The sequence below is a fragment of the Cyprinus carpio genome, chromosome A1, assembly GCF_018340385.1.
Source record: "Cyprinus carpio isolate SPL01 chromosome A1, ASM1834038v1, whole genome shotgun sequence".
NCBI classification, from domain to species: Eukaryota; Metazoa; Chordata; class Actinopteri; order Cypriniformes; family Cyprinidae; genus Cyprinus; species Cyprinus carpio.
Window position 1 is genome coordinate 13081822 of NC_056572.1, and position 24447 is coordinate 13106268.

The following is a 24447-nucleotide window of genomic DNA, read 5'->3' on the forward strand; positions in this document are numbered from 1 at the left end:
TAGTTTTTTAATATATATTTTTTATTTTTACATTGCATTCATTCAGTTTTTTTTTTTCATTTACATATTATATATATATATATATATATATATATATATATGTTTTGTTTGTTTGTTACATATTGATTTATATTTATGAACTGTGTATTATTTTTGGAGCAAGAATTTAGAGAGTTGTTAGCTTAACGTTTGTGTTGACCTCACCTTCATTGGAGTAAATATTAAAACTCCCACAACCCTACATAGGACAAGCAGTTTGGAAAATTAATGGATGGATGGAAATATTTGAAATAAACATGCCAACGCAACTTAGCACTTCTTTTTAAAATATTCGAAACTTTAATTAACGAACTCTCGAAAAGCACCTTTGCTTCTGTTGCCTAAGGCAACAGAAACAACCCACACACACGCACACACACACACACACACACACACACACACACACACACACACACACACACACACACACACCCACACACACACACACCCCAAAACATTTCTTACACTTCTACCGCGATGACCACACTCCTGAAACACGTATGTTTATTTAAAACAATGTTTTCAGACAAACTCATCAGAACTTTTAATTAATCCAAGAGTGTGTGTGTGTGTGTGTGTGTGTGTGTGTGTGTGGGTGTGTGTGTGTGGTGTGAGAGAGAGAGAGAGAGAGAGAGAGAGAGCGATGCGAAATCTCTCACATTGCAATTGCTGTCAAAAATGGCTAAGAAACTGAAATTCAAGCAAACAGAAATGTTTGCTTCAGTTTCTCAGATGTCTCTCATGCATGAATTGATACTCAAATGTGTTTTTATAGCACAAATGTATCTTTATTTATTTTATAGCTCTTTAATCTTACTGTAGCACGTTTTCAGCACGTTTATGTCTATTCACATTTCTCTGAAGATGTTTTATACGAAACATCAGACAGATGGTGTATTTCAAGTAAATCCTCTTAAATTTACTTAATTATACTTAAAATCTTCATTAAGGTCTCCTGAGCTCTGAAAGAGCAAGCTTTGAACAATAAAATCCTCTTCTGGAGATGAACATTCATATCCTACTCGAACCAAAGAGACAAAAACATATTTTAATGCAAATATGTAAACACAACACTTGGAACCGTTGCAGATACATAATGTCTGCGTGTGGTGTTTTTAGTAGAGTCACTGAGAGTTCATTTTAGAGTTTTGGGTTTAGAACTATTTTGGCAAAAGGAAAGGTTTTATTTTTATAGTTTATATTTAATTTATTTTTAAAGTTTATTAATTTTGAATTCGTTTTTGTTATTAATTTTTATTTCTAAAGTACATTAAGTTAACCTAAATGAAATAAGAAAAGTTGCCTTAAAATGAAATACATTTAAAGTTAAATAATGATAATTACATTAGTTAACCAGAACTAACAATGCACAACAATTTGGACGAGGAAAGATAGCATCTAATTAATCTTTCATTACAACATTTACTAATACATATGTTTGTTTGGAAAATCAAAAGGTGATTTAATCTATTAACATTAATTAATGCACTCTGGACTGACATAAAAATATATTGCTCAGTGCCCGGTTAGTTAATGCAACTAATGTTGACCAAATTGTAAAGCATTACCATAGTGCCCGGTTAGAAGAGCCTATACATAATACTGAATTAACTTGAGAAACGTGCTGTTAAAAATGGTTCTCATGCTTGCATAGTTAAAAAGCATCAGCGTTTGTGCAAATAATATGGGCCTCAAAACATGGATCTCTAAGACCAAGATTGACCAAATTTGCCTTTCTTTCAGCTCATTTTCCAGTGTGCTGCAGTACTGTATTCCCACATGCAGGTTCGCTCAGACCTTTATTGTACATTCTATTTGAATTGAATGTGATGTGAGGAGAAGAGTGAGTGGGTGCTGTGACAATTTAACCCTCCAGCTGAGACGCTGGCTCCAAACAATCAGCTCAGCTACGGTTGGACCCACCGCCGCCATACCACACACACACACACACACACACACACACACACACACACACACACACACACAGAGAGACACAAGAGCCAGGTAATAAAGACACATGGCCCATTGCTGTATTTGTGGTGGATCACGCCCTACTGATGTTTATGTGTTCAGATGGTTGTCAGATACTTACAACAAATTCCAAGGGCACAGATTCAGCTGGACTGCAGATTTTAAATGTTCATAACTATTATATGACACTGTTGCTTATCAAGGGTTTTGCCAATATTAAGGCTGTGAAACTTGTGTGACTGACTGAGGACTCACACAAGGATATAAAGTTCTAACTAGTGTGTTCAAAGTTTGCATTAATGAGTTCGGAAAAGTTGTTATTATGACATCAGGTGTGTTCAACTATAGATTGATCGGAGCACGAAGAGGATGGGGATTTATTGAGTACGGGACCTTTTATACAAAACACCCCCCCCCCATTTCAACCAAGAGATTTTAAAACTGTTAGTGTGGTTTGCTTTGTGTTTTTATTTCAATTTATGAAGGTTGTCACGCATTTAATCATTATATTATTCATAATTGTTAAAATACTACTGGATTTCTCTCATGCAGCATTATTATTATTATTAACACCCCCCCCCCTAGTATTACCTTTATTATTATTATTTATTATTATTTATTATTATTATTATTATTATTATTAAAAAAGATCATTTAATTAATTTCAACAAAATTACAGCCAATACAGACATGCATCCACTAGTGTTGTTTTCTCAGTGAGAATTTTATTCAGTTTTTGAAGGTTGTAAATTGAATCATTATATATTCTATCAATAATTGTACAATAGCTTGTTTTGTACCATGTGCTGTTGTGTACATGCAACTTAAAAAAAACTATTAAATCATATTATGTAAAATATATTACTAACTTTTATTGTATTTTTGTACAGGCAACTTGATCGATGATAATAATAATCCATTACTATCTACTTCACTTATACTACTTCTAACTATAGGTGTTTAAAGTACAGTACGAAGAGATCCATTGAACACATACTATCAGTCTGAATTTTGTACATGCAACTTAAAAAATAAATACAAATCCTCATCAATCCATCATCATCATCATCATCATTATATACTTTCAACAAATAGAACATCAGTATCATACTGCGAATCTGTATGTCTGATCGCATTAGAAACTTCTTATGATTAAAGGCGATAAAAAACTATATATATATATATATATATACATATATATATACATATATATATATATATATATTATATAATATATATATATATATATATATATATTATATATATATATATAATATATATATATATATATAATTATATATATATCTATATATATATATATATATACGTATACATATATGTATATAGATATAATACTCTGGTATATATACGATATATATATATATATATAGATATATAATATATATATATCTATATTAGTATATCGTAATATATTATATATATTATGATACTATACGACACACACACACACACACCACACACATAATATACATATTAATAATATATCATATTAATAATATGACATTATTAAGACAACAAAACAAAAACAGCAAAAAACAACAACAGCAACTAAACAAAAAACACTTCAGACACGTGGTTGTTGAAGAATGTGACATTATCGTCAACTATACGAATCTGCGGATTACTGAGACAGTTATTGATGAGATACAATTTTGATGGTGAGGTCGTATTAAAGTCTTTATTTGCTCTGCTCTTTTTCAGCCAATTTTCTTGCCAAAGTGCAAATCATAAAAAGCTCACTTCTGATGTTCCCTGCTTGTATTATACTGAGAGACAAAACAATTACATCCACAGAAAATTTACTATTAAGAGGAAAATTTCACTTTTAACAGTGAAAACATGTTGGAGTGGAGAAGGTAACTTCAAACAAATTTAAGGAATATTCACAGTTCATACATGTTTCATTGGTTCATGTCAATGTTAAAAACAAGTTGACCAGCTTCTGTGCTGTGCTGATTTATTAAGTCTCTATATTATTGTATTATTGTTTGTTTTTTTTTGTTGTTGTTTTTTATATTATTGTTTATTGGGTATGTTTTGCACTATTTTCTATGAGAAATTTAACTTGTATTTTGGCACCAGAGAATATTGCTTTATGGGCTCACTAAGCAGCCAATTGAAATTCAAGTAAACATGGTCTTTGGTAAGTAAGTAAAATTGAGATGGGTAACTATGAGGCACTTGATTTATGCTGTTTAAACGAGAATCATACGGAAACAAGTCTGACGCCTCATTAACACCAGCAAATTGAATCTAAAGAGATAGATATATCGTCAACTTAAAGAGCAGCTTTCAGTGACGGCCCGTGTGACACCCAGCGGCACATGCGACACATATGCAATGCAATGCAAGCATAAATGCAATGCAAAGCAATGCAAATGCAAATGCAAAATGGGGCGGAAAATAAATAAAACGAATAGAAAAAATGGAATGAATGCAAATGCAAAATAAAATAAAATAAAATGAAATGAAATGAAATGAAATGAAATGAAATGAAATGAAAAAATAAAATAAAATAAAATAAAAATGTTTAATGGTGAAGTGTTTAAATTAAAATTTTGTGGCTGTTTTGTTAGTCTAATGGGGCCTGTTGCTTCACTTTATATCTGTGCACTTTCAAAGGAAGGACACACAGCTGGCTGGATTTCAAATGAAAAGTTGAGAAAGACAGTCCCAGTGAGGCTGGTCCACTGTCTCTTATTGTAAAGTCAAAAGCCCTTTCTTAAGAGTCAGGTAGGACAGGCAGAAAAGTCACCCCGAGCTTCCTCAACGAACTGGCTATCTACGGCCATGAAGGTTAAGGGCCACGTTCTTTATCTTTTATCATTCCTACCCATCAGATCCTACTGCAGCTTCATGTGACTGCTTCAAACGGCTCAAGACAATTGCTTTTTTGATGAACTTTGACATACACCGGCTGACTAAAAGGAAAATATCAGAGCCGCTGCACCAGGCATCTGTCTCCAGTCCCCTTCACTCCCAGGCCAACTCCTCCAGCTCAGACCAGAGTGTCATATGGTGTTAGGTTTACACACCCTTAGGCCACCTGCCCGCTCGCTGATGAAAGGTGCCGCACTTGACAGAGTCTGCACTTTAGCCATGTCTCAAATGTCAGGGGTCATCAGGGACACAGCAAGCGGCAGGAAAGCACTGACATTATGTCACAACATTGCCCCTGACAGCTTTGATGCTTAATTAACATCCAACACCAACCACACAAATACACACAGACATACTAAATACAGGCACAGATTTATTACAGTTAACAAAAACTAAAACCATAAAAAAAAAAAAAAACATTACTGAAATAAAATAAAATATAAACATTTTTTTTCAGCAAGTTGCCAAGACATTTCACATTTTAACTGAGTTAAAGCTTATTTAATAAAATAAATATAACTGAAAAAAAAAAATAAATAAAAACTATATAGACATATTTAAAAATAAAAACATAAACTACTAAAGTAAAACGACAAAAACACACAACAAAAATATTTAAAAAAGAAAAAAATGATTAAAATTACACTATCAAAGATCACCGTTATGGTGACCAAGGTGTATGTATGGAAATTCCAGGTATACTGCATGCAAAAATTAACAATTAGTCATGTCCTTTCATATGTATATTTTATATGTATATATTTTATGTATGTATATGTAAATGTATATATATATATGTATATATATAATATATATATATATATTATATATATATATATATATATATATATATAGTAACACAGAGATGAAGTATTTCTATTTTTTACAGAATGTGTCATTCTTGTAAACAATGTGGTGAGCTCGACTCAAACAAAAAGGGTATGTGCACTTGAAAATCGGCGGCGTTCCCATGAGAGACCATCAATGAGACCTTAACAGATGTCTGTTCAGCAGACAGACTGACTACTGATCCTATTGAACTAGGCAACTCTATCCTCCCAACTGAAAGAAAAGAGTTTTTTTTTTTTTTTTTTTTTTTATAAAATAGTCCAAGAGAAGCATGGTAAACTTCCAAACTTCCAAAGTTCGCTTTAAGGTCAAGATTATGATTATGTCAAGATTTGCTTTATTCTAACCATTGACAATCCTTGAAGCCAGAAACATATTCTATGCAAGTACACAAACATGGACTCAAATGCTTTGACAACTCATTTTAATCATACATACTTTGTACATCCAAAATTCAAGGGCGTGACAGATTGTCTATCAAACATCTGTGCCATGCAATTAATTGTTAATTCCATGTCTGTGTGTACTTGAATAGAATATGTTTCTGGCTTCAAGGATTGTCATGCATGAAGAAACAAACTCATCTACATCTTGGATTGCCTAAGAGTGAGTACATTTTCAGCAAATTTTCATTTTTTGGGTGAACTACTCCTTTAAATCTGAAATCACACAAACCTATAAATCCCCTAATGCCATTTTGCTGCAGTTTGAATAATGTTAACCTCAAATCTCTGGGGGAAAAAATGAAAAATAAAATAAATAATAATAATATGCTAAATCTTCTTTTGCCCCTTTCAGCATTCCAAGTACAGAGTGATGGCATGAAGCATAACTTCTCCAAATGGATCTCATAATGTAATATGAGTGGGATTTTCAGTACTTAATTCAGGGAAAACATACCAGAGATGAGGCCTCAGATTGCAGTTAATCCCAATATGTAATCTGAGCGGTTTATTCTACAGTAAAACAGTGAGTTTCAAATGATTTATGTACAATGACATTAAAATTTCACATACTTAAAAACAAGAAAAGATGGACCAGCTAGATGAAAAAAAAAGATAAAAAAAACCCTTCTTATTATATATTATATTACATTACATTACATTACATTATATTATATTATATATATTATATTATAATATATATATATTATATATATTATGACATATATCATGTATCATATATCATACCATATAATTACAACATAATCTAAATGATAGTTCAAAAAAATAAAATAAACTCTGTTTTCAAAGATATTAATATTCGTATGCACATGCACTTATAATCTTTTATGTAATATATAATGTTTGCCAATGACTGATTTATTAAAGATAAAACAAGTGTAACCTTTAATTTATCTCCTTTATGTTTCTGTTTATATGCACAATTTTAAAAATCCAATTGCAAAATGAAATCTATCTGATGACAAACCATTAGCATTTTGAACAGCAGGAGCATGGAGTTGAGCAAGAGACTTCAAAGTAGTAACAAAGCACAAACATAATTTTTCATAGAAAACGGGGCTACAAATAAAATATTAACATGACTACAGCATCAGGCTGGATATATGAGCACGTTCTTGCATGTAAACATAATTTTAGCAGGTTCCTCTTTGGGTTTCCTACATCAGGTCAGCAACATCACTACCTCAAACAGGTCAGAGTCCTGTGAAAACAGCCCCGCTCCATTAGCACACAGCACACAGTGAATCAAAACACAGCCATTAGCGATGCCTGTCTGATGTACAGCGCATAGAGACTCATGTATGTGCCTGTGATCCAGCAACATTTTGCTGTCTGTAAAAATACACACCTCATAAATCTTGTACCTTAATATTTGTTGCACTGATTTCATTGAACACCATTTAATTTACTTAGAGCTATAAAACATTTAAGACAAGTGTATTATCAGTTTTAGGTATCAGTATAACAATAAAAAGGGCTCTTTCTGAAGCAATAGTAGATAAATGGATTTCTAAATTACGACATCATTCAGAAAGCTTCACTTCTTGGCACTGTCTATGAAAATGAAGCGCTTAAAAATATTTTTTACTTTTTTTTTTTTTTTCTTTTCTGCTTACTGCTTACTACAAGAGAGTTAAACCTAGAGGGTATTTGAGACCAGGCTCAGAAATATAGTGTATATAACATATTTATGTTACATGTTAAAATAAATAAGTTTCCTGTTATTTATAAAAAAAAAAAAAAACAAGAAAGTGAATACCACAACAATTTTAAAACATAATACAATAATTTAATTATTATTCAAATATAATTTATATGTATATATACAGTATTATTATTATTATTTAATGTAATGTCTTATTTATTCTGCTTTCTGGTTCACTGCAACCACAATTTGCAACCTCTAATTATTTAAAATCCTGCTTTTTTAATGCAAAAATCAAGAAACAATCATTACACACACACACACACACACACACACACACACACACACACACACACACACACACACACACACACACACACACAATAATAATCAGAAGAAAACAAACAATAATAATAATAACAACAACAATAAATCCCAGCCTTAACCCATGCATATCCCTGACTCTAAATCCATGCATAGAGTGTTTAACTTATCAATTTTACAGGAATGCACATATTTATGGCATGTTTGTGTAAAAGGGTGAATGAGAGGTCAAGGTAATTTGTTTTTGTTTCTCTTTGCTTTTCTTCCCTCCACTGTGATATTAGCATTGGTGCTGTATGTGCAATATGAATTATATATATACAAAGATCATTACAGTTGATGATAAGTGGCTGTATTCATTAAAACTGGAGCCCAACGGGTGTTTGTATATAGTCAAGATGCTGTTTACCTTTACTATTGAGTTGTGATTTCCTGTGCAAAACTCATAAAGCAAGAATCGTGGTTGCAAGGGTGTTGCTACATGGGTGCTTGGGAATTTTGTTCAATCTCTTGACAAAACTGTACATTTTGAGATACTTTGAGTAAAATTTTACAAATTACAAATTTAAATATTTGGGTTTTTGTAGTTTACTAAAAGGGTGTGGGGTGGGGGGATATTGTATCAATAGTTTTTTATATAGTTCTACTTTATAGACACTCTTCATGTGCTAAAACATTTAAAGTTAAATTAGTGCAATTTTGGTGCAAATTAACTTTCGGCTAAAATACATTTTGTTAATAGCAGACATTTGCAGAGTCCAACAGAGTAATTACAGACTCTTTATTTCAAGAATCTGCGGTCTCAGAAAGCATTTCTCAAGAACACTTCTCCTAATGACAATTATATGTTATTACTGAAGAAATGTATTTGTGGCTCTTCCTACTGTTCCAGATTGGACAGACATGGCAATAGAGACAATACAGACTGATTGGCTAAGAATAATTCCACTCATTCTTTCAATCACACTTAAGTGAACTCTGTCAAAGTTACAAACACAAAAATTAAAAAATGTATTTGGACCTGTTTGTCTTTTCTGCCCGAATAGTTTCTACAAGTTGTATTTGAGTGTTAAAACAGCTGTTGCAAATCAGATACAGGCACATATCAGTAATATATTATATAAAATTCAAAAATTTAAGTAATTATTGTTTAAAATAATGTAAATATTATTATCCCTTTCTTTTTTTCTGGTTAAACACACACACACACACACACATGAATTACTATATGGCTTTGCCCTTGACCCTTTAAGGTGATCTCTGAACCAGATGTGATCAACATGTTGGACATCACTGAAGTCATTATCATGCACTAAAACAACAGCCACTTCCTCACTACATTTGGCATCACAGATGACACAAATACAAAAGCAGCTTATCTACATAGTAAGTGCAAAAGCTCTTAAAACTGAGCAGACCTGGCTGCCTCACTACATTCTCTAGACTTTTTCAGTTGGAAATCTGTCAATAATTCTTCTAATCATCCAGTAAGCCATTAAACAGCATAAACATCCAGCCATCAAAGAGATAGATGAGCCATCAAAGCCAGATCTGTGGGATGGAGCAGAGATGCCCGCTGTGGCTGCCAGCCGATTGCTTTTATCTTCCCTTCAGAAAATGTCCATAGCTCGGCAGGGCATCATCATGGACATTATAACCTGTCCAGCACGCCGCTGTCACATCAAAGCGCAACGCGGCTTCTGTGGTGTTAAGATGTATTATACACATGTAAGCATGCAACCTAGTGGCCTTCAGAAAAACACATACAAAATAATGGCTTCTACAAAATACATGTGTTTATGTATTATTATTTATAAGTTTTGATTGAACAAAAATCACTAATAATAATAATAATAATAATAATAATAATAATAATAATAATAATAATAATAATAATAATAATAATAATAATCAGTATACATGTTTACACAAAGTATAAAAAATACTGTTATTGCTAATAATTATAATAATAATAATCAAATAAATAAAATATACAGTTTAAAAGTATATAGTTAGTATATTTATTATTATTATCATTATTATTAGCAATAATAGTATAATGATAATACTAATAATAATAATAAAAGTATACATGTCAACACAAAACAATCCCAGAATATTTTAGAATTTAAATATATATTACTAATACTAATTATTAATATTATATATCCCTAATATTAATACTAATTATAATAATTAATGCATATGTCAAATGACCATGGTATAAATCAAAGTTATAGTTTCAAAATTCTATGATTTTTTTTAAAAAATAAATAAAAAAAGAATTCACAGTTTAGAGCGTATTTCAGCGTATTTTTCTGCTACAGCAATGTTTTCTCCAGATCTCTTGCGCAGTAAGAGGTCTATTTCATCGACAAACGCTGAAGGCCACTGACCTGTCTAGACGTCCAGTGAAAGCTGAGTACAAGCAGGAAGATTTGTGTAAAAATAGATGCCTTACCTTTGCCACTCTATTGGCCACTTCCCGACCCACCATGAGTCCTTGAACGAACGAGCGAGCCGCAATGAAGGCCTTGGTGACCTGAGCCTTGAGCTTGCGCGGAACATCTCCAAAGGGCTTTAACTGGTCAGTGTATTTGCTGATACACTCCAGATAGTCATCAGTGAAGGTGTACTGAGAGTTCAGCAGCTGAAACATGCGCTCTAGAAGTCTCGACCAGAAGTCATTCAGCACTTCCTCCAGGTTGACGTTTCCTCCGGTGTAGTAACGCTTGAGCTCGGAGAACAGATCCTCAAACATCTCCGAGTTGTGCGTGTACAGTTTGCCGTATGTGCGCACAAACATGTCGTTCAGCGACTTTTCTGAGTTGTCCAGCAACTCCAGAAAGAATTCTGAAAAAGAGAGAAACATAAATAAAAATAATTATAGATACTGTGGTACAGAAACAATACACACACACATTAATATACACATATAATCATAATAATACAATGTACACAATGTATAATAATAATAATAACAATTATTATTATTATTATTATTATTATTATTATTATTATTATTTTACTTTACTTTTTTTTCCATTTAAGTTTTACCACATATTAAGTGTACATTTTTTTTGTTTCGTTTTTGTTTTTTTTTCTGTTTTGTTTTTTTATATAAAAAAATAAAAATCTTCTCAGTCCATGTTTCAAATTACGAGACAAAAAGCAGGCTTATGCCAGTGGGACTCTCCCAAGACCATATTCTTAACTTGTTCTCAAATGGAGTGGATATCAAATGATGTGACGCAGACAGCAGCTTCTGAAATACTGCCAGTCGAGCATATGGTACTCAAATTAGCGTCTTGCTTTAACTTTATCAGCTGCAGGCGAAGATTTATTGAAGACACCGCCTGCAGCGTCTGCTCAGACAGATACAGACCAGCTTGTCTTTCAAGACTACATTTTGCAGTTCAAGCGTTCATGACCCGAGGTACTGATTACTTTTAACAGACCCTTGCTGATTGTTTGTGCTCAAATGGAGGACATTTGGATTTGGAAAATTATTTTAATGTTACTTGTCATTTTCATTTTCTATGAAAATCTACTCACAACATTAAATAGTTCAAGAAAAAAGAAAATTCTGTCATTTACCAACCCTGCATGACTTGCTTTCTTCTTTTCTAAATAAATTCAAATAGTGACACAATATATCAGTCAATATTGACAACATATTAATTTTGAATTAATTGAAATCATTGGATTGTGATAAAATAAATCAATGCATACTGGGAAAATGTTTAATTTTAACTGAACTGAAATCCCCAAATAGCAACAAAATATACAAATCAATACTGACAAAATATTATTTTTTAATTAATGGAAATCACCAGTGACAAAATAATTAAATAAATACTGGTAAAATATAAATTTCAAGCACTGTTATTCACTCTTTCAATGAGGAATTCAAGCAATAGATTTCGGGTAAGTATTTCTTATGAAGCTCTACAACCCTTTAAAGCATTTCTTTTTATTTTCATATAAAATTTTTTTAATTTGAAATTGATATTTTATTGTATCCTTGGGTCGTCTGGCTATATAATCAAATGTTTCATTAAAGCAGATTGATCTAGATGCTGCTTATATTGCCCCCTTTGAAAAACAGCCGACAAAATAATAGTAATTACCTTCTCATCGTGCTGATGGAGGCTGTTGATGATGTAAAACAACATATTCATTACTCAGCGCCGGAAAAGCAGCTTTACCCTTCAGATAATTACAATGGAGTAAATCATGCAAATACACATCTAACACCCTTCAGTCCTCACAGCACAGCACAAACACCACTGAAACCTCAACACTGCTTCTTCATACAGGGTTTGAGATGGAGAAGACTGTACATCTCAGATCTTTCTCCTGAAAATGAGTCAGAAAGTGTCATTCAGGAAGAGTATATAAAAGTAATGTGGATAGCAGATCAGATCATTTAATCTTGGAACAATCTGACGATATATTGATATTGTTGTTTGATTGCAGATTTTGGGATCTGAGCATAATTTGAGACTTTAGTGAGATCTGCATTTTGGTCTTTTTTTCCTCAGGAGTCTATGTTTATGCTTATGCATTTTGCAAATACTTTCTTCCAAGGTAAAAGTTTAATGATTATATTAATAACATCTCTTATGCTCAAGAAGGCTGTTTTTATTTTACCAAAAAGATACAAACATTTTAGTTTTTACATTACAGTAAAAAAGTAGTATTGTGAAATATAATTGTAATTTAAAATAACTGTTTTATTATTATTATTATTATTTTATGTTGTATTTTTTTGTATGAAGTCTCCTATGATCTACAAGACTGCATTTATTTGAACAAAAAGGCACAAACATTTTATTTGCTGCTCAAGAAACAATTTATATTATTATCATTGTTGGAAAAAAAAAATGTTGTGCTGCTTCATATTTTTGTCTTTTTTTTTTACATTTAAAAAAAAATCATCATTCATCTATCACATTTAATACATTTAATGCATTCTTGCTGAATGAAAATACTCATTCATGTTTGATCACTTTAAGCACCTGCGCATCTCTCCTAAACAAGACACATGATTTGTGCAATCATTCATGTCTGCTGCACAAACACAGGCACTAATTGCACTATTTCATTATTGTGGACATCTTTGAGTGTATCCAAACACTTGTTTAATCAGTGCTGTTAAATCATAATGAACACAGTGACACAAGAGGTTTGGACAGATGGCTTTCTCACAGATAAAGACAAAAACCACTGGCTGTTTGTATTTTCCAAATGCAAAAGAAAAGAGGACATCTGAGGACCAGCTCGTATCAGCCTGCATCTGCTGCTTTCTGGAAATTTTCCATTTGGACTAATTGCTCCGCCTCTGCTGTCGTCTCTTTATAAAAACGCATCTCTTGTATCTTATCAGAGTCACATTAGAGCGGACGGATTCATCTTTAAATGGCTTTTTGAGAGCTCATTAGAGATAAGCAATGAGAGAGATATTAAACAGATGTGAAGAGTCGCACACACACGCACCCTGTACTGTCTTGATTTCTTTCATTAAAACCACAGATTTTAATCCAACCAAATACTGGAAATGGAATATTTGCTAACTTGCTGTGTTAAGAAATCTGTAATTAGACTACAAATGACTTACTAGTTAAATTTTACTAAAGCTACTTTAAGTTACTAACCAAAAGTTGCTAACTACACTGAAGGTGTTTAAGTTTCTTCTACTTACCAAGGCTGCATTTATTTTATATATGAAGAGTTTGGCTCCAAAACTCAATAAATCCATTTTGATCAATTTAAGTAAAAAGTTTTTTTTTTTTTTTTTCTTCCCCAAGAAAATGGCAAGATGAAAACCATTTTTTTGAATCAATATAAAAGTAATTTTTCATATTGAAACTGTTAAAAATACACAACATAGGAAGTTGATCCGCATATGACACGCTCTGAACTTGGTCAATACTAAACTTATATACAGGTACTGGACTAAAAATACATTCAATCAGTCATCGCTCCCAAAATTAATTAAACGGGTCATCTTGTTAATGCTATAAATTAATTACAACAATAAAAGAAAACTTCATCATGAACATAGATGAACAACAACATCACATTAAACAACAGAAATTCCTTAATGACATTTCCCTTACATTCAACTAGCTAAAAGTGCATTCATCTTTGCAATGTTACATTAATTTAATTGACTAGTGCTATACTCTGTATTAACAAAAAAATTAATGCCATTATTAAAAACACTTACACTGAAAAGCCATGCAATATCGCGTTCATAATCGAATGTGACTCATCCGCCATTATGAACAGGATATTGCATAACTTTTAATTGATGTACGGTTCTGTGTATTAAATGCCACTCCATCTGAAAGCACGCAATGGAGATCTATCACAGAACCGGCTTTACTAACGTGATGCGCATGACAATCACATGCGATTTATTGTGCAGCCCTTGTTTGTTGATCACACAGCACAAAGTAGATGAGGAAAACTAGGATGTTGGGTGTATTCAAAGCCCCAACATTACTGTCTAGAGTGCGTGGAATGGTGCGCTGTGATTGGTTGTTGCTGTTTACAGTGTGTGGAATGGTGCACTGTGATGAGCGGATATATCACATTCGGCAAAGAAAGGAGACTGGCGTTTGTTGTGGTTTGGAAAAAAGGGAGAAAACATGACAGAATAACTCTGCGGATATCGCATTTAGCGTAAAATTAAAAATGGACTTTTCAATACCGACCAGATCCTATACTGATTTTGGGTGGAAATTCAACTGAAAAAAAACATACACATATAAGACAACTGTAATACTGTTAAAAGGTATTACAGTTTAAAATAACCTTTATATTTGAATATTTTAAAATGTAGTTTATTTGTTAAGTAATGTGGCATAGTAGCAGGAGAGAGGCAAAACCAAAATAAGTCCAAAGAATCCATGGAGCCAATGAGGATCCAGGAGCAGGAGGAGCCAGATGTTGGTCAAGAGACCAGCCAGGACAAGGCCTAGGGCTGAGTCAAGGGAGGAGCCATGGTGTTGACTTGGCAGACAACACCCTGGGATGAACAATGGAGACTTAGCCACTGGAGATGGAGACCCAGGTGAAGCAGTGAAGATGGAGAGACAGGGTGACACACGACAGCCAAGGCAGAGCTGACGGCTCATGCAAGTAAGGTGGAGATCTGGAGCGACTGAGGACAACAGTGGAGCTGGAAGGAAGAAGGAGCCAGACGGAACCTGTGGGATAGAGGGACGAGACAAAGCCGGAAGAGTGGGATCCCGTAGAGGAGGGAGGTTAACGACTGACCAAGGAGGAGCAAAAGGGATGAGGGAGCCCGGTGGAGCTAGTGGGTTGACGGGCCAAGATGGAGACGAAGGAGCAAGGAGCCAATTCGGAGCTGAAGGGATGGAGGGCTGAGGTGTAGTCCGAGACTCGTAAGAAGAGACCGGGGATCTTCATGTCTATGTGGAGCTGGTGACCGGAAGGCCCGTGGTGGATCCACACAACAGGATGGAGCAGACTGAGGATGAGCTGAGGGACCGACAAAAACAGTGAATGCATGAGCATGGGGACCAATGGGTGGAACCAATAGAGACTCAGGAGATGTAGGAGATTCAGCAGAGCTGGATGGAAACAGCCGAGACTCAGAAGACAAAGGAGATTCAGGAACATTGGGTATTACCTTCCCAAATCAGTCTATTAAATCCACATCAAAAATGTCCTTAAGTTCCTCATAATAAGCTCTGGGGTGATGGTCAGCTCAGTCACTTCCTCTTGCACTGGCTCATGCATCTCGGCAAGCTCAGGTTCTATGTGTGCGGTGGGCTCATATAACATCATCTTCGAGGCACTCGCTGGTGGTGGATGCCTAGATTCTAGCATTGTGTTAGAAATGGGGCCTGTGATGTCATCCTCAGCAGGGCTGATGGCGTAGGCTTACCCACTCTTAGAATAATCCTTGAGGACCTACACCAGGTGGGTGAGCCTTTGTGTGCTCATTCAAACCTGGCAAAATAAAAAGCGCACAGGGAGTGGTCTGGGTAGTGATTAAGGCTCGCCAGATAGACGAATCCACTTGTGTGGGCCTTAAGGCTTTCCTGCTCCTGCTCCAGGCAAAGCAGCAGCACAGCAGTTGAGTCTAGTGTTGCTTTCTTCAGCGAAAATTATGACTAAATATCATCGTCAACGAACCTTTATCATGTGACGAAAACGAGACGAGACGCAACGTAAATGCTGGTCATGTGTCGATGACTATAATTAAATGTATAATGCAATATTGTTGACGAATAAAAACGAGACTAAATGTGGTTTACAAAATAAAAACTATGCTAAAATGTATCTTCATTTTTTGTTGATGAAAATGAGACGAAACAAAATGTTATAACGTTATTTCATCTCGTTTAGTCGCGTTTATTATTATTATTTTGCAGCATTTCTGTTTCCTGCATCTCACTTCAGGGCTGCATCAGGTAGGTAAACTGCTTCTGTTTCACACAAACGCCAACACAGACATGCATGTTCGGCTAGAATCATCCTGAACTCGTGCATGTTCGGATGCGTAAAGTTACAAAAAATGCCGTGCACTCCGCCACAAGAAATTTGTTAGCGTGCACTCAAAGCAAACTTCCGGCAACACCGCGATGAAGTCATATTTTCAGGGGGACAGGGTTTCATATTTTATTTAAGCATACCTGGGCACCGCCATTGGCTAGCGGAACCCCACCTGCTGTTAGCATTCCATTGATTCCCATTCATTTTGGCGTCACTTTGACAGCGAATAACTTTACATCTGAGGCGTTTAAAGACTCCATTTGTCCATTCATTATTTCTAAAGAAACACGAAAATATATAAAAGGCCCCATTACCTTGTATCTTACCTGATGGCCCTGTAGAAGCAGTTTTTGTAAACATAGGCTAACGATTGCGTCATAACCTGCGACTCTCTGTCGCACAGTAGAGAAATTACCGTATGGACAGGAGGAGAAGCTCGCAGGCAATCTTTTACTGTCTATGAGGCTATCGGGGGGACGTGGAGGCATGAAGTCAAGGGAGAAGCCCATAGAGAGTCCATTAAAGCAACGGGACAAAATTATTCAACAACGTCTGCAAGATTTGGTGGGTGATTCAGATTTCTCTTGGCACAGCGATTAGAAGACTTACAATTGTCAGACAGGTTGCTCACGTGACATTTACGTCATCATGCTGCGTTTGAGTCTGCGCAGTACGCTCGACCCCCAGGAAGTGCGTGCTTCTAATTGACTTCACTTGTCTCTGTTGAATCCAACAGGGTCGCTGTGTCCATTTCTTTTACTGTCTATGCATATTTTCCGCGCTCACCCAAGCGAACTTGTGGACGCGTCGAGTATAAATCAGCCATGACACAGAGGCTACGTTCACACTGCAGGCAAATGTGGCCCAAATCAGATTTTTTTTTTGCTCACATGTGACTCAGATCTGTTTTTGTTATGACAGTGTGAATAGCACAAACCGCATGGAATCTGATCTTTTCAATTCCGATTTGTGCCACTTTCATATGTGGTATTAAATCCGATCCATTTCAGATGTTTTGCAATGCGACCGCAGTGTGAACGGTCATGTCAGATTTCATGCGGCTTTTACGTCACTCAAGATCAACAATTCCGCACCGACGGGAGACACTTCAAAGATTTTACATAACATTACCCAAAGTTATCATAACAGTAGCGAAAGGTAATCAGTGGAAGTGTAATGTGTCAGAACTCATGTGTATTACAGTGACAACTCTACAAGCAAAACATGAGGGCTCGTATTATAAAAGTTAAAAAAATCTGCTTTCTCTTGTCACATCCTTGTTTTTATTTTTTCATATTGCCTGTGCATAATTTTGTTGGCTTCTGCAGCAGATCACACTATAAATAAACGCATAATTGCTTACTTTATATCCTCCGTGTTTACTTCCGTATGATGGAGCGCTGTGCAAGTGTTGCCAAATCCACATTTTCCCCGCGGAATTGGGATACTTTTTCCTCTGTTGCCACGGGATGTTTTTCAACTTTGAGTGTTGACGCGACCCCACTAACGCGATGTTTACCTCCCTGAACACGATTGGTCTAGTTTTTGACTAGTTTTGAGAAAGAATTGGGCGGATTTTGTTGTGAAAATCTGGAAACCCTTTTGGTATCATTCTTTTGCGTGTGCGGGTCAGTTCAGAACCATGATCTGTTCACACTGGAAATCTGATATTGGCTACATTTAAAACAACAATGTGAACAGCTATACAAAAAAAAAAAATCAGATCTGAGAAAAAAAAATCGGAATTAAGCACTAAGGCTTACGGTGTGAACGTAGCCAGAGAGAGGGACCAATGGCCGGCCAGCCGGGCGGAGTTCATCTTTGGGAGAAAAATTTGTAGATTTTATTTAATTTAATTTATTTTTTTTATTTATTTTATTAAAATTTATGTGTGTGTACTTCTAACATGTTTGGTTGGTAAAATAAATGTTGTAAATTCAAATCAGAGAGTCTTCCGTGTCTGGAATGGATGTATTCTTGAGTCTATAAGGTAACAATAATATAATCAGATAACCTTGTTTGAAATGGGTTTGGCTAAAAGAAAATGTTGGTTTCATCTGTACTACTAGGTACTTTTATTATATTGACTGGGTTAAATAGAATGGCATTACTAAAAAGTCATCAGTTTTCGTCGACTAAAACTAGACTAAATATCATGTTTTCGTCAGCTAAAACTAAACTAAAATGTCATCAGTTTTCGTCGACTAAAACTAGACTGAAATGTCATCAGTTTTCGTCGACTAAAACTAGACTGAAATGTCATCAGGTTTCGGCGACTAAAACTAGACTAGACTAAAATGAGTATGAACGTGATTAAAACAAATAAAAACTAAAATGACAGCTTCACACAAAGACTAGACTAAAACTAAAATTAAAACAGGCCGCCAAAAACAACACTAGTTGAGTCCATACTGTTTTGGTTTTGGTCTGTTCCTCTGTCACATACAGTAGCATGGTATAATAAAACCTCTTACGATGAGGAATAATTCTAGGAGACAGACTTTAATTACAAAATACTCAGGGAACAGATACAACCAGGAGAAACTCACTGAAATGCTGAATGCTTAAGTACACGGTGCAAACAAAGGAAGTAATGAGTTAATTAACAAGACACAGTTGAATATAATGACAAATAAGATAGCTCAGGAATACTACGTCACAGAGGAAAATATGATAAAAGATGGACAAAACATGACAGAACCAAAAACACATAGAAATAGAGAACACACCTTACATGTTCTATTTTTTTGTGGAAACTGTGATACACAAATACATATATTATAAATATAGAGTTCAAAAGAACAGCATTTATAATATATATTGTATATAAGTAAACAAACAAATACAGTAAAATATATGTAAATACAGTAAAAGTAAGATTAAAATAAACAATGAATACAAAATTAAATGCATATGACATGATTTGAGCAGTCATTGTTTAAATGTAATAAACCTTGTAAAAATGCGCACAGACATCATTTCAGAAATATCTGAAAATGACTAAAGAACAAAAAAATGAAAACTGTGGTTTAGAGTTGGTGCATTGCAATGTGGGAAGCAGTCATTGGGGCAATTGTAAACATGTTTTAGGTCAAAGTTACAGTACTTTATGTACATAAAATCCACATACTGTGCACAGACTGCATAAACAGCAAGAGTAGAATGCATGCTATTAAAAACACAAAGACAAAGACAAAATCTACACAACCGATGCCAAAGAAATCCTGTATTGTAAGCATATGTCCTGTTCTCATTACAACAGTGAGTCCCCAGTTTCTCACTCTACTTTCGCTGCAGTCGACTGACCCATGATTACCCCTTCATTTATTTAAGTAATAATAGGCCCTGAGCGCATCTGTGTGCCGCAGACAGTCCTTTATTCTTATAAAAAGGAGTCAAGGACGAGTCCAGATCGAGATGGAGTTACAGTTAAAAGTAATTGTTCTAAGAGTCACTCTGTCACCACGTTCGTAATGTACCTGAATGACTGCGGCAGAAACATACGCTATTTAGTACTGTACACTGTTTTATATATATAAACATATATATATTAGTATGCACAGGAAAATATACTGCCATTATAATTAAAACATATCCCATCATTCAGCAGGTTTTTATTTATCCAGCCACTCCCTGTACAGGAATGAAAAACAGTGAATATTTTAGTGCATTTTACACATATGACCTACATCTTTGAGGGGAAAATAATGAATGACAGTAGCAGGCTGAATTATGCATCAGCTTCTACATTCAGATTTACTTTATGTTGTGTGTAATATAACCATTCCTGGTCCACCAGTATCTCTCTCTTTTCTCTTGGCCATGAACACTTCTGTTGCATGAAAAATGCAGGCAAAATGAATTAATGAATTATGAAAATGCTCTCACATGAAACAAAAACTCGCAGGCACCAAGTCAAAGCACACAATGACTATGCTAAAACTTGTATGTGGCCTCTACACAGCCTCCACTAATCCACTAAACTACGTGTTGGCATTTAGCATTAATATTAGCAACCCCTAGCACCTCAAACATCTCCAGAAGATAAAGGTTGAGGTACCAAGCCATGCCACAGCTTTATTACAGAAAGAACCATTCAATGACACATGCAGAACATTCCTACTGGATATCTCTGACTTCTGACCATAAAAGTGTTCACAGATGCTCAAAAGATGACGCTACTGTTATCTTAGCAGGTATTACACAAACATCTCCTAGCTGCAAATTGCAGAGGAAAAACAATGCAATGCCATGCTAGCATTTGTTTAGCAGGTGAAAATTTACCAACAATTACCAATTTGCTGTTTTACACACCTGTCTCACGATCTCTCCCTCTAATGAACAGCGAGGAAAAAAATGAATTAAAAAAATCTCACATGCCTGTAACATAGGGTCCTATCATACACACGGTGCAATGCGGCACAAGGTGCGGCTTAAGTGTTTTTGCTAGTTTCAGCCCGAGACAGTTCTCATTTTCCAGATCTGAGTCGTGTTGTTTAAATACAAAATGCATTAGCGCCCATTTGTGCGCCCATGGGCGTGCTGGTCTAAAAAAGAGGTGTGTTCAGGCGCATTGTTGGCGTGATGCTATTTTGAAGAACTGAAAATAGACTGCGCCAAAGACCAACCCAAACCTGGTCTAAAGTCTAAAGTCAATGGCACAGTATTTTTTATATATTTTTTTTTTTGTTATTTAAAGAGCGCGTTAGTAGAAAATGCACCTCTGGGCAGGACCACAAAGCATGTTCACTTTGCTTATTACACAAAGGGACATGCAGCAGCACAAAAACATGCCAAATATTAAAAATTAAAGGTTTGCAGTGTAAAAGAATATTATTGTGTAGGCTACATACATATTATAATGTCATACATGTTATAATGGGTAGTCATTGTGTGTATCAGAATTAGCCTACTGTACCTATTTGCATGTGCATGAGCAGATACTGTACGTTTGCTCTCTGGAGATGCGTTCAGTTTGTGTGCCTTAAAATTCCACCTTTTAAATAGCAAATCCTCCATGGTGCGAGCACAACTGGCTCTGAACATTATTGAAAAATCATATTATAAAAATACATACATATGTATTTGGATTTTATTAACAATATAATGTAATATAATGTAATGACGATATGATGTAATATAATATAATGTCATTGACATTCATAAACCTGCGCCATTGCCACTATTTTAAATTGAGAGCTATAACAGTAGAAAACTATTTAATTTTCCAATTAGGAAGTTGGAAACGCCACATTTCTGATTTGAATTAAATACAGCCCTACCTCTAATTAAACAGGCTAAAAAACTCCAATGGTGTCCCCACTGTGGTTCACTGAATTATGTCAGAAAAGAGTCATTTCAGTTCATAAATGCTATTTCTCAGCTGTTTAAGCAGCAAAGAGTTGTGTGAACCGTCTATATGGGTCACATCATTGACTATGAGAAAAGGCTGAAACTGTAGACACAGGTAAGAGGCCTTGCTGAGCATAATTAATTGGACCTCACACAGACTAATTGAGAGTGGAGAAAATAATTTGAAAGGCCATTACCTTCATGTCACATGCAATCACATCAGCTCTCTGTTGTATAAGCTTTGTGAACATTCTAATCTGACAGTTGAAATGTGGTGATAACTAAAACATGGTGAAATTTATCTCAGGAGCAATTATTATTATACAATATTCTTACTGGTAATAATAAGACAAAAATAATGCTTTACCCCTGCTGAATGACAGAGTGGTATCCTTACCAACTTGATTAACTTTCTTGCTCAATCAGCTTCACCAGGTAAGTTCTGATAGTTATGTCAACAAAAACTAACTTGCATAAAACAGCCTGTATCAAAAAAATAAAAAAAATAAAAATAAATAAAACATTGTTTACATCCTAGTCAGCAAATGGATATTTGTGATTAAGAAAAATACTTCACTAATCATGAATATCAAATGACATGGTATTATCATGGTAGTATCAAAACAAATAAAAAATAAAATAAAATAAAAACTAAATGACTGACTGAATGAATATTAAACACTATTGTATTACAAATATTATTAAAAAATATATATTATTTAATAATTGTAATGATATGTAATAATAATTGATTATGTATTAATATATTTTGCTTACAAACAGACATTTTAAAAATGTATAATTATCATAATATAATACAATACAATACAGTACAATATCATAAAATATAATAAAATACAAACCATGGTAAAATCATGGTATGCTTTGAAGATCCACGTAAATACTATGATGCATTTCTATAATTTCCATACACCTATTTAAAAACAAAACAAAACAAAAAAAACACTGTAGTAGTATCACATTATATTTCAAAACGCTATGGAATTACTATCAACTATTACCCAAAAGCCAGCCTAATTCTACAACAGAGCTGAATGCATTAGAACACGTGGCTTCACACAGCAATGGAAAATTCATCTCACTCCAGCTGTCTATGTATAATTCATCGCTGGGATGCCCTGCGATTCACGCTCTGCTTTGAACCACAACTAACCCTTTGGCGCTATTTGCTGTAATAACCTCATAAAATGTCTTTGCTCATCTCCCAGTGTCTGTGGGCAGTACGATTCAATGGAGGTTGCCGGGACTGCGGTTGCTGAAGGACGATGCTGTACGTAAATTGCAGAGACTGTGGTTATCGATCTGCACATCAGAAACAGTCACCTATTAGAGTGACTGACAGAGAAAGGGCTTGTTGCTCTTAATGGGAAAGTCCTCAAAACAAACACAAGCCGTAGATTTCAGCCAACATGAATCCAAACGCCCGTCAAACCTCTTGAGATTTGCAAGATTTCTTGTGTATGCCACTTCTGGCTTAGTTATGTATTTGTTGTTTTTTTTTTTTTCTTGCTGAAAGGATTCTTTCTCATACATTATTTTTCTATCAATCTATATTTCAAAATTTGGCTTGAAAATGAGCACTGTAAGAGTTTTCTTTTTTTTCTTTCATGTCAATGAGAATTAGTGGCCTTAGATTTCAACTCTGAAATATCATGTAGACGTCTCTACAGTATTACCCCATTTAACGTTCTCTACCTCCAGCAATCATGAAATGGGCCTGATATATTTCAGAGCTGAAATGAACCAAAAACACACTAAGAACAGATATTTCAGTTAACATTTAAACAAAATAATTTGACAACCATCAATATTTTAAGTATCCAAATCTGAATGTCATTGCATTATATAAGTATATAGGAAACTAAGCAGCATTAATACACTATTGTTCAAATGTTTGGGGTTAATAATATTTTATTAAGCAAGGATGCTTTCAATTGATGAAAAGTGTCATTTATAATTTATAATGTTACGAAAAATTTATATTGCAAGTAAATGCTGTTATTTTGAACATTCTATTAATCCAAGAATTCTGAGAAAAAATAAATAAAAACTGTATTACGGTTTCCACAGAAATATGAAGCATCACAACTGTTTTCAACATTGATACTAATCAGAAATGTTTCTTGAGCTGCTGCTGCTGAGCATAAGATAATGATTTCTGAAGGATTATGTGACTCTGAAGACTGAAGTAATGATGCTTAAAATTCAGGTTTGTATTAAGAATGTATTGATGATTTTTAAATTTATGTATTTTTATATTTTTCTATTTTTTTATCTATCTATCTATATGTTATTTTAAATTGTTATAATATTTCACAATTTTTTTTACAACTTTTACACAAATTTTTC

The 24447-nt window shown here is 34.3% G+C and overlaps 1 pseudogene; it reads right to left on the minus strand.

The window, feature by feature from the left end:
• The window catches only part of LOC109065683, a 196628-nt pseudogene that overhangs the window by 83539 nt on the left and 88642 nt on the right, over nucleotides 1-24447 (minus strand).